The following is a 12241-nucleotide window of genomic DNA, read 5'->3' as shown; positions in this document are numbered from 1 at the left end:
AGACTCAAAGCCCATCGGTAGGCAACTGCACACCTCTTGGCTGAAGGGTTGAGGGGAGGAGATGAGCCAATCAGGGTGCAGGGTAGCAATGATGAAACATATAACTTTCCTGTAGTTCTTAAATGCTTCCTGCGCCCCCACTATCATGATCCCAATTCTACCTTACAAATCTGTCTAGATCAGAGGATGTACACTGGTACAGACAGCAATTGGAAACACAGGGAATCCAGGACAGATGACTCCTTCAGGACCAGTGGTGAGAGGGGCGAGGCCTGGAGGGTGAAGGGAATGTGGGGTGGAAAGGGGTAACTGATTACAAGAATCTAGGTATTGCCCCCTCCCTGGGGGAGGGACAACAGAGAAGAGCGTGGGGGAAGACGTCGGACAGTGTAACTTATGACAAAACTACAATAAGTTGTGAATTATCAAGGGTTCACGAGGGAGGGGGATGGGGAGGGAGGGGGAAAACGAGCAACTGATATTAAGGGCTGAGGTGGAGGGCAAATGTTTTGAGAATGATGAGGGCAGCGAATGTACATATGTGCTTGACACAATGGATGTATGTGGGGATTGTGATGAGAATTGTACGAGCCCCCAATTAATTGAAAAAAAAGAAAGAGGTCATAGGAGGACTTGTGTTTACTGTCTCCATTGGATTCCAAGCACAACCGTGTGGATGCCCCTTTCACAATGACCCAGGGCATTCTATGTAGAGGGGGTTCAGCCTTCCTAGTCTAGTGGGATGGTAATCAGAGGGGAGAAACAGGAAGAACTGAGCAATTGTGAGGCATTACATCCCTAGCTATTCACAGATTGCTCACAGTTTGGAAAAAATGGCTTTATTTATTGAGGTATAATTGAGATATTATAAACTGTGCATGCTTAAGATTATAAAGTGGTATGCTTTGATGTACATATACATCTGTGAAACAATTAACACCATCCAGAAAATGGACATTTCTATACCCACACACGTTTATCCATGATCCTGATAATCTCTTAGTTCTACCCCTCCACTACCATATAACTATCAATGGTTTTTCTGCATTCAAAGATTAATATGCAAGTTCTAGAGTTGTTGTTTTTAATCATTTTATTGGGGGCTCATACAACTCTTACGTCTCCCTTCACCCACTTTTCTGTTGTCTGTTTCCCAGGGAGGAGGTCACATGTAGATCCTTGTAATCGGTTCCCCCTTTCTAACTCAACCTCCCTCTACCCTCCCAGTATCGCCACTCTCACCACTGGTCTGGAAGGGATCATTCATCCTAGATTCCCTGTGCTTCCACTTCCTATCTGTACCAGTGTACATCCTCTGGTCTAGCCAGACTTGCAAGGTAGAATTGGGATCATGATAGTGGGGGAGGAGGAAGCATTTAGGAACTAGGGGAAAGTTGTGTGTTTCATCGTTGCTACACTGCACCGACTGGCTCATCTCCTCCCTGAGACCCTTCTGAAAGGGAATGTCCAGTGGCCTACAAATGGGCTTTGGGTCTCCACTCCGCTCTCCCCTCATTAACTATGATATGATTTTTTTTGTTCTGATGATGCCTGATACCTGCTCCCTTCGATACCTCGTGATTGCACAGGCTGGTGTGCTTTTCCATGTGGGCTTTGTTGCTTCTGAGCCAGATGGCCGCTTGCTTACCTTCAAGCCTTTAAGACCCCAGATGCTATATCTTTTGATAGCCAGCACCATCAGCTTTCTTCACCTTCAGGTCTTTAAGACCCTAGATGCTATATCTTTTTATAGCTGGGCTCCATCAGCTTTCTTCACCACATTTACTTATGCACCTGCTTTGTCTTCAGCAATTTTGTTGGGAAGGTGAGCATCATGTAATGCCAGTTTAATAGAACAAAATATTCTTGCACTGAGGGAGTACTTGAGTGGAGTCCCAATATCCACCGGATACCTTAATACTAACCCTATAAATATATGCACATAGATCTATTTACCTATCCTCATATATGAATATATTTACGTAAGTACTGCCTTTATTTAGACATCTATAAATGCCCTTTGACTCCTAGCTCTTTCCTCTATTTCCTTTGACTTTCCTCTTGTGCCACTTCCATGCTCAGTCTTCATTTGAGTTTCAGTAATTCCTCTCGGTTACATGCCCCTTGATCACACCCTACCAGGCCTCCTACACTCTCCTCACCACCGATTTGGATCACTTGTTCCCTTGGCCCTGGGTTTTTTAACACCACTTCCTTTCCCCCCACCTCCTCCTCTCCCATGTCACCCCGGAACCACTGGTCCTGTTGTTTTCTCCTCCAGATTGTTCATCTAGCCTATCTTATTTAGACAGACCTGAGTTCTAGAGTTTTGATAAATGAAATCATACAGTATATAATCTGATGATTTTGAGTCTGGCTTCTTTGAGTCACCATACTTTTAAATATGTTGCAGGATGTTATTGATATTTATGTATTTTTATTGTACACTAGTATTAAATCCTATATTTAATACTAATGTTTCTCCATTTACATTTTGTTTATCCATTTATCTGTTGGAGAACATTTGGACTATTTCCAACTGGAAAAATTAAAAAGAAAACTGCTCAGAGCATTAATGTACAAGTCTTTTTGTGAACATACTATTTTACTTTTATTGTATAAGCTTCTAGAATTATGGCAACAGGACCATATAATATCTGTATGTTTATCTTATTAAAGGAACTACCAACGTTTTCCAGAATGGTTGTGCTATTTTATATTTACATCAGCAATGTATGAGAATTCCAGGGTCTCGACATCATTGTTAACACTTGTTATGCTCAGACTTCTGATATTTCCAGTTTAATAGATGTCCAGTTCATTATTTATTTAATGTACATTTCCCTAATAACTAATCTTGAGAATCTTTTTATGCATTTAATATACATTTATCTTCTTTGGTGAAGTGTCCAGGTTTCTTGACAATATTTCTTTTAAATTGAGTTGTTTGTTTTCTAACTGTTGAGTTTTGATAATTAGCTATATATTCTGGACACAAATTCTTTATGAAATAGCTGATTTGAAAATGTTTTTTCCCTTCAAAAGGTGACTTTTCGTTTCATTCACCACCGGCTAGTTTAGAAGAGTAGACATAAAAAAGGTTGACAAACTCCAATATATAAATTTCTTTTTTGTGAAACTTTCTTATGCCATATTTAAATGTATTTATCTAATCCAACACCACAAATTTTTCTTTTAGCAATATTAATGTATAGGATCTGTTTTTAGTTATTGAAAGATGTTAATAAGCTTTCCACCAATCCTGATATTGCAATCTTCTTCATATTAAGCCAGGTGATTGAAGAAATATGGCGAGAGGATGGGACAGGGGCAGACAGGGGCTTGTGCCCTGCCACACAAAGAACGAACAAGTGAGCCTGTGAAACGTCATGAACAAAGGCCTCTGTGTGAAAAAATTCACCGTGACCAAAGAGAATATTCCCAGGCGACGTCACTCAGTACACTAACTCAGAGTGAATTGCTAGATGTTGCCTACTGGGGAAAATGCGTGCTACAAAAACTCTGTCCAGTGAAGCTTTTTTCCATTTTTTTTCCTGGGGTAACCCCCTCGTATAATATATTAATACTTTTACATTGTTATTTTGTTCATTCTAACACCATCACTGTGGTGTGAATTCCATCATCACCTCCATTTTAAATGCTGGGCAAGGAGGAAAGGTTAAGACAATTTCTTATGTTTACTCATCTTTCCAGTTCATGAGTTGTTCAAGCATCTTTACTTTACTTTTTTTTTTTTAATTGAAAAGGCTTATATTTAGCATTAGCCAGCTGGGCTCACTTTAGATGATTCCGATTTTGTTGGCAGCATCTAACGCGTCACAGTCAGGAGCCAGTCGCACATAGGCCGTCTTCTCACCGTCAGGCCTGATCCAGGTGCTGGCCTGGGCTACATCCATGTCATGTGCATGTCATCGAGCTTCTTCACAGCCTGTTTGGTCTGCTGTTTGCTGGCTTTGACATCCACAATGAACACCAGTGTGCTGTTACCTTCCATCTTCTTCCTGGCAGACCCTGGGGACAAGGGGAACGTGATGAAGGCGTAGTGGTCCAGCTTGTTTCTCCTGGGGGTGCTCTTCCCAGCGTATTGGGGCTGCCTCCTCAGTCTCAGGGTCTTGGGCCGCCGGAAGGTGGGAGACGTGCGGATCTTCTTTTTTGTGTGGCTGTGGACGCCTTTCAGCACAGCCTTCTTGGCTTCTAAAGCCTTTGCTTCGGCTTCCGTTTTGGGAGGGGCAGGAGCTTCTTTCTTCGCCTTGGGCGCCATCTTCGTGAAAAGGGCGCCTTTACTTTCAAGCATGCATTTCCTTGCCCAGAGTGTCTGTAAGTCTTTACATTTCCTTGGCAAACGTCTATTTAAGATTAACAACCAGTTCCAACTACTTTTGCTAATGGGAGGTTTTTCTTACCATACCTTAGAGAATCTGATCGCTCCCTCCTACACACACAGTATAGGATACTGCGTGACCATGAACTTGGGCATGACATTAATGTAAGGTTGATTTTGAGCTCCACTATGTACTAACTGTGAAACCTTCAATAACTTACTTAACATTTTTAATCCTCTGGCTTATTATTTGTTACATCATGACAACCACCTATTTCATGTTTCTTGGGAAGGTTAGAAGGGAGCCCTTGTGGCGTAATGGATTATGACTTGGGCCACAAGGCCAGTAGTTTGAACCTGCTAGTTGCCCCATGTACTTCTACTCCAGTAAAGAGTTACGTTCTCAGAAAACCACAGGGACTGTTATACCCAGCCCTACAGGGTAGTTGCACGTCATGACTGACTCTATAGCAGTGAACTCTCAAACCAAATTCACTGCCATTGAGTTGATTCCAACTCTTAGGGATCCTATAGGAGAGGGTAGAACTGCCCCTGTGGGTTTCTGAGACTGTTTATGGAACTACTTGTGGGAAAAGAGAGGGTTAAATATGGGTCATTTATTTAGGAGAGAGGGCTTCAAAAAGTTTGTGTAAGTATGAAATTAAAAGATCGAAGAATTTTTTCACAAACATTTTGATGTCCATTCATATAACACATAGTGCTTCGCACTAGTAAGCACTCAGTAAATCCATTCTAATGATTATTTTTGCAACATAATTTATCTCACCATCTTATTACTGTAAATGACATCTACCTTTGCCAAGTCCACTTTGTAATTCTCAGAAGGAGGAAACCTTGCCACCATGTATTTGCTAAACATTTAAATATCATTTTATAAACTATTTAAATTTGAATCATATTCAAATATATTATGAATTATTTAACTGACCATATTTTCCTCTTGCTTTGACTACTAGAAATCTTGGAATCATATTGCAATTCTCACATAACTACTGTTTACAAGACGCATACATTAAAATTTTTTTGTCAATCACGCCCCCCCTACAAGTATATTCTTAATTATGCTATGCTGATTTTTCATGGTAGTGTAAATTTTTTTACATGACACTGTAAAAAATATTTTTACACATTACTGTAAAAACTAGCATATCATGCTTACAGAGGCAAGGTGCAGTTGGCAAAGAAAAAAAAAGTTAGCATGCATGTTGTTTGCATAAAATTAATGTACTGTAAGGACCCATGGTATAATCTGCCTTAATTGCTTGTGTAAATGTGCTTCACTCACTTTCCTTTACCTCACCCCCTTTGAGCACTCACTGCACTGCTGTGCATGTGTATTCCTGAGTAGGCTCAAATCTTTTGTGCACTGTGATGGGTGTTAGTAATTTTTGGATTTAACAGGAGAGGGCTGAGCTAGGCACCAGAAAAGGTTTACAGACTGACTGACATTTGAATGTTTCACCTGTCGATGGATGGGTGAGTGTGGTTATGTGCCATTAGTTGCAACTGGTGTCCCCCTTCCTCCCCACCTCTCCCCCGCTCCCCCTACCCTTTTGGTCTTTTTATTCCCATTCCTGTTCCTGGGTTCCATGTGTTGTGAGTTTTATCTCTTGCCTCTATCTATGCACATGCTCTCATCGAGTCCAGAGTGGGAAGCAGCACTGGGGTCATGATAGTGGGGGGTGAGAAGGCCTCAAGGGATCAGAGGTATATTGTGTGATCCATTAGTGTTCCACTGCACTGATTGACTCATTCCCTCTCTGCGACTCCTTTGTGGGGGGATGTTTCATTGTCCACAGATGGGCTTTGGGTCTCCGCTTCAACCCCCTCCATTCTCACCAATGCATTTTTGTTTGTTTACTGTTTGTTGTGAATCTTCTAATGCCCGCTGCCCAGTCTCAATGACACCTCACGATCGCACTGGCTGGTGTGCTTCTTTCATGTGGGCTTGTTGCTTCACTGTTGGATGGCCGCTTGTTTAACGTCAAGCCTTTAAGACCCCAGACGCTATATCTTTTAATAGCCGGGCACCATCCTCTGTCCTCACCACATCTGCTTATGCCCCATTTAGTCTTCAGTGATCATGTAGGGGGCGGGGTGGGGATGGGCATCACAGAATGCCAATTTGTTAGAAAAAAGTGTTCTTGTATTGAGGGAAGGTATGAGCCAACGCCCAAGCCCTATCTGCAGCCTCAGTGCATTGCCTTTTATTCACATAAGTACATAGGCCAATACCGCTATTGTTTTGAATTAATGTATTTACACAAGTGCACGCCTCTGTTAATCTCCCCATCCATACCTTTGCTTCCTAGATCTTGCCTCTGTTTCCTTTTGCCTCCTCCTGCCCCACCATCACTTTCCCCCTTCTTCCACCTCTTAGTACTTCCTCTCCACTCGCTTGGTGTTGCTCTGATGCTCACAGGATCTCCACCCTCTCCTAGAGGCTGGTTCCGTTCCCTAGTTGTTCCCCTGTCCATGACGCCGTCCACTCGCCATGCTCTTCTCCCCACCTCTTTCTTCCCCCATACCTTCTGGAGCTATTGGCCTCATTGCCTTCTCCCTGGGCTTCCCTCCCATGTCCACGCCATGTAATTAGGCAAACCAGCAATGTCCTAGCCCGAACAATACGGAAACATACAGTTGAAAAAAAGAAAAGGAGAGAGAGTGAAAAAACAAACTCTACATAGGTCCAGGTCTGTTTGCTGGCCCCATGAGTCCCTCCCCCTGCTCCTGGGGGAGAGCCTCAGGGGCTCTGTGGACTGGCTTTACTCCAATTGCCGATCTGCTATGCTCCATTCCCACACTGTCTCCCTGCCACGGGTGGGATGCTTTCTTACTGTACGCTTATCCTTTAAATAAAACGCTCTTATGCACATATGGGTTTCTGTGGATTTGTTTCTCTAGTCTACCCAGCCTAACACAGCAAGCTGGTAAAAGGAAGGAAATACGTATTTGTTGTTCTTTCTTTCTAGGTCTCTATGCCTCTGTGTGGTACAAGCAATTTGTGCTCGACTCTGCTAACTGAAGCTTTGGCCGATCAACCTCCACAAAGTACTTGGGAGGCAAGACCTGGCGCTTTGCTTTCTGGAAGATCACAGCCGAGACACCCAGACAGGGCACTACGACTCCATCACACATGGCCTTGTTCATCGTGAGTCAGAATGGACTCAAAGCAACTAATACCAAAACCCTTTCTTTAGGGTTTGAATAAAGCCAACGCCGAGCAGCCCAGATCTGGGAGGTACTTGTTTCCAGTTATCTCTGATTCAAGAGTGATGTTGCCAGAGCGTCCCAGTGAACTCTGGATCGACGGCAATGACATGGAAAGAACTTCCCCACGTGGAGTCTCGATTCTTTAAGAGGGGCACAGAGCAAAGCAAACAGGAGATACTAATCCCAGAAAACACTGAAGCACTGTACGTTTTCAAATTGACAGAAAGCAGGTTAGTTGAAATCAGTGTATGTAGAAATGAGTCAAAATATGTCAACGTTGTTACTATTGCTTCCAAAAACGTAACTGCATATAGCAAGCAGCCTCACCTTTCCTAGCAACATAGGCGTAGGACATAAACGCTACCAGATTATTTTCAGTTTACTCCTTTAATTTACATATTCTATCTCACATCAAATGTTTTCCATCTAAAGGTACAATGTCTTATTTTAAAAATAGCTTTGTGCACACAGGGAACTATTTGACCCTGTGTATTTAGAGATAGTTGTGTTTTAAGATTTGCAATACTAGAAATGGTTTCTAAAATGAGAAAACAGTGAAGTGTGTTGCCTTGACAACGTGGGCTGAGATGCATCAAGAAATCATGGCAATGCAGGACCTTTCTAGTAAGTCAGCAGCGCAAGGTAGCCTCTAAATTAGGTTAGAAGAAAATGAATCCCACTGCAAGGCATTGTTACCTGACCTATGAAATATTCGTTCACACATTTTATCTCGGACCTCGTTAGAAAATCACTGAAAAATCTAGGTGGGCAAGGTAGTCATAGAAGCAGGAGGAAAACAGTGCACGCAATGGTTGTGCTCCAGCACCGGCTTCCCTCTGCTCTAACCACCTCATTCCCGACATGATTTCAAGAGCTCCTGTCCTTTTTCCAAAAGTTGTTTCTGCAAAGAAAAGTCATTTTCTCTGATTCTGTGGATTTCCGCAGCAATCTCTAATGACGCACCTCTTTGGGGACTAACACTTGTTCATGGTGCATTTCCTCCAATAATGAGTGTAAATAAGGATTGCCACAACAAAGCCAGTTAATACTTACATAGAAAACAAAACATGTTAACATATGTGCCCTTTAGTCCAATTACCCCCGCAGAACTGAGGAGTCAGGAATCTGTAAAACATCGGCCCTCAAAAACAAAGCCTCTTATTGACAACCTACATTATTGAGCAAGCTTTCCCCCTGACCCCCAGCCCCTTGGTAAACAACCCTTTGGGGCAGAACAGTTTTGATACCCTGCTTCTAAAACCACATAAAGTGATTTGGAATAAGAGCTTGGAGTTCCTGCTCATAGATTGTGTTTTGTTAAAAAATAAGCAGAGTTGTGCTTTTCTGTGGCTTCAGCAGTTATTTGAGTTTCTTTTCAAGACAGCCTCTTGCTGTGATTCATCTGATTTTATCAAAGATACTTTGTGGCTGGCCTACCCTTCACTGTTGTATTTCTTAATATTAAGGCTCCAGAAATGAGCTAGGAACCGATTGAGACCAAAGCAATTGCCTCTGTGATAACAAAGTTCAGAAGCAGAAGTCCACGTGTCTGTATGCTCTGGGAGTAGAACGTGGTAGACAGGGACAAGCCCAACCTGAGCAGGGTCAAGGCATCCTAGCAGAGTGTGCCGTTGACGATGAAGCCTGACGACAAAGGAAGGATTCGTTCCAAATGGTTTTTCTTTTCTTTTCCCTGAGCAATAGGATGAATCATCAACTGCTTTAAAATACCAGTGGTAGCCATATGACTTTTAGGTTTTATAAACCATTACTCCTAGTCTGTGAGTAATTTTAAAAGTGCCTCTGGATGAATAGAAATATTTGTGTCTTTAGAAGTCACCCCACTTGGAAGAAGCACACCAGCCTGTGTGATAACGAGTTGCCAAAGGGATCAGTTATCAGGCATCAAACCAAAAATCATATCATTGTGTGCTCACCTCCCCAATACCATCACTGAAGACAAATGGGTGCATAAGCAAATGTGGTGAAGAAAGCTGATGGTGCCCGGCTATCAAAAGATATAGATAGCATCTGGGGTCTTAACAGCTTGAAGGTAAACAAGTGGCCATCTAGCTCAGAAGCAACAAAGCCCATGTGGAAGAAGCACACCAGCCTGTGCGATCATGAGGTATCAAAGGGATCAGGTATCAGGCATCAAAGAACAAAAAATCATATCATTGTGAATGAGGAGGAGTGCAGATTTTGGGGACCCAAATCCCATCTGTAGGCAACTGGACATCCCCTTACAGAAGGGTCGCGGGAAGGAGACGAGCCAGTCAGGGTGCAGTGTAGCAACGATGAAACATACAATTTTCCTCTAGTTCCTTTATGCTTCCCTCCCTCCCACTATCATGATCCCAATTCTACCTTACAAATCTAGCTAGACCAGAGGATGGACACGGGTACAGATAGGAACTAGAAACACAGGGAATCCAGGGCAGATGATCCCTTCAGGACCGGTGGTACTGGGAGGGTGGGGTGGAAAGGGGGAACCGATTACAAGGATCTATATATAACCAACCTCCTCCCTGGGGGACGGACAATAGAAAAGTGGGTGAAGGGAGACGTTGGACAGGGCAAGATATGACAAAATAATAATTTATAAATTATCAAGGGTTCCTGAGGGAGTGGGGAGCGGGGAGGGAGAGGAAAAAAATGAGGAACTGATGCCAGGGACTTAGGTGGAGAGCAAATGTTTTGAGAATGATGAGGGCAATGAACGTACAAATGTGCATTACACAATTGATGTATGTATGGATTGTGATGAGTTGTATAAGCCCCTAATAAAATGATTTAAAAAAAAGAAGTCACAAGTGGATGCACAAAACTTCACCGGTGACTTACGAGATAACAACCCTCACCCCTCAGCAGCACCCACAAAACCCACAACCAAACCGGTTACTGTGAGTCCATACGGCAACCCCGTGTGTTCTGAAGCAAAACTATTAGAATGTTCATTGTCTGTGATCGCTCAGTAGTTCACCAGGTATTTTTTCCTAAGCCCCTCCCCCATCCCACCAGGTAAATTCAAACTACTAAACTTTTGGTTACTAAGTGTATATTTACCCATTTGCACTAATTAGAGACTCCTATAACAGGAAACCAACCAACCACCACAACAACAAAAGGCTTATCATTTAGGGAAGTATGTCAAAACTTCTTGGACAGCTTTTGGCTCATGCCTAAGGATGAAAATATCCCATTTAATCAAGGATGACAATATAGACAATATAAGCCAATATAAAGCTATATTTGTACTTTTTACCTGAGTGCTTTGGCTTCGTAAATGAACAAGGTTATCAATGGACCCTCGATGCAAGCATTCCTTTCCGGAATTTAGTCCAAGAGAACAAATCTCGTCTTCGCTTCCACAGGTGAACATCATATTGGACCGTCAGTGGACCCTCCGCTAGTGAGGCCAGTCTCACGTGGGAGCTCTTCAAGGGAGATATTTGACTCTACCTGGGGTTCACGCTGAATGACAGCATTCTACTGCAGACAACAGAAAGTAGGTACAGATGGCCCGCCCCTTCTGCAGATTCAGAACCAACCAGCCACAGCCCGAACAGTCACACCCACAAATGAGCAAACCCAGTTCTGAAAAGGCAATGCAGTGTTCAAAGCAAGCCCTCAGAGGCTGAGGAGGAAGCTAGGCTGTAAATACAAACATTTGCAGAGGGCACCTGGCTGGCGGAGTAAAGCTCCAGTGTGTGCAAAGCAGCAGCGTGCAGACGGAACTGCTGCATTTGGGTCCTCGTTTGTGCACAGTGTGCAGGTTTTAAGCCATTTATGTAACAATTTGGGGTCTCAGGTGTCCTCTTTTGTAATGTAAGAAAGTTATATTTAGATTTTCTTTTCTTCCTTTTTTTCCCCCCTGCTAGACGTCAAGAATTTTCCAGTTTTCGGGACTATCAGGGCTGACACCCCGTCCAAAAGTAATATTTCCACTTTTACCTTCTTGAAGTACTTGTTTACGGAGCCCTGGGGGCAATGTTGCAGCCCCCGACGGCATCGCGGGTTACGTAGTGGGCTGCGAACGGCGAAGCCAGCAGTTTGAAACCACTAGCTGCTCGAGGGAGAGGCTCCCACTGCCACTCAATGTCACAGGTCTCGGAAGCCCGCAGGGAGAGTGATTTGTCCTACGGGCTTCCTGTGAGTCGATGTCAACGAGATGTCAGAGAGAGTCAGAGAGGGATGGTGCTGTCTGGGTCCTGCCAGCTGCTCCGAGAAAGACGAGGCGACCATGCCTGGTAAAGTCGCGTTTCCGTGAGGGAGAAGATCCTTGATGAGACACTGGACGCACAGGCTGAAACAACGGCCCCAACCCAACTAGAACTGCAGGCATGCTGCAGGGTCCAGGGGCATTTTGTTCGCTTGTACCTAGGGCGACTGTGACTTGGAACCAGGCCACAGCCTGTAGCCACATTAACCACAACGGCTGTGTAGTCGGCACTTCAGACAGCGCTTTACTTATATTGCATTTGTTCACCCATTCTGTGGGAGAGGGATTTTCTCCATTCCACAAATATTGCTCCTGCTTTGTGCTGAATACCCTAAGGGAAGCAATTGATGTAAGTGGTTTTTGATAGAGCTGCTCATTCCATGGCTCCCCAGTAGTAGGGTTAAGGTAACTCAACACAATGTGATGTAACAACACAACGACAA

At 43.5% G+C, this 12241-nt stretch overlaps 1 protein-coding gene and 1 pseudogene across 1 annotated transcript in view; both read right to left on the bottom strand.

Annotated features, from left to right (window-relative positions):
* MARCHF1 (membrane associated ring-CH-type finger 1) overlaps positions 1 to 12241 on the bottom strand; it is a 431151-nt gene that overhangs the window by 74161 nt on the left and 344749 nt on the right.
* On the bottom strand, positions 3801 to 4282 carry LOC105979153 (annotated as a pseudogene).

Source organism: Echinops telfairi, unplaced genomic scaffold (assembly GCF_000313985.2).
Source record: "Echinops telfairi isolate 266 unplaced genomic scaffold, ASM31398v2 ScPeMD7_5868;HRSCAF=6743_0, whole genome shotgun sequence".
NCBI lineage: Eukaryota > Metazoa > Chordata > Mammalia > Afrosoricida > Tenrecidae > Echinops > Echinops telfairi.
Note: the sequence above shows the minus strand (reverse complement) of the source record. Positions and strands in the feature narration are given on the sequence as shown.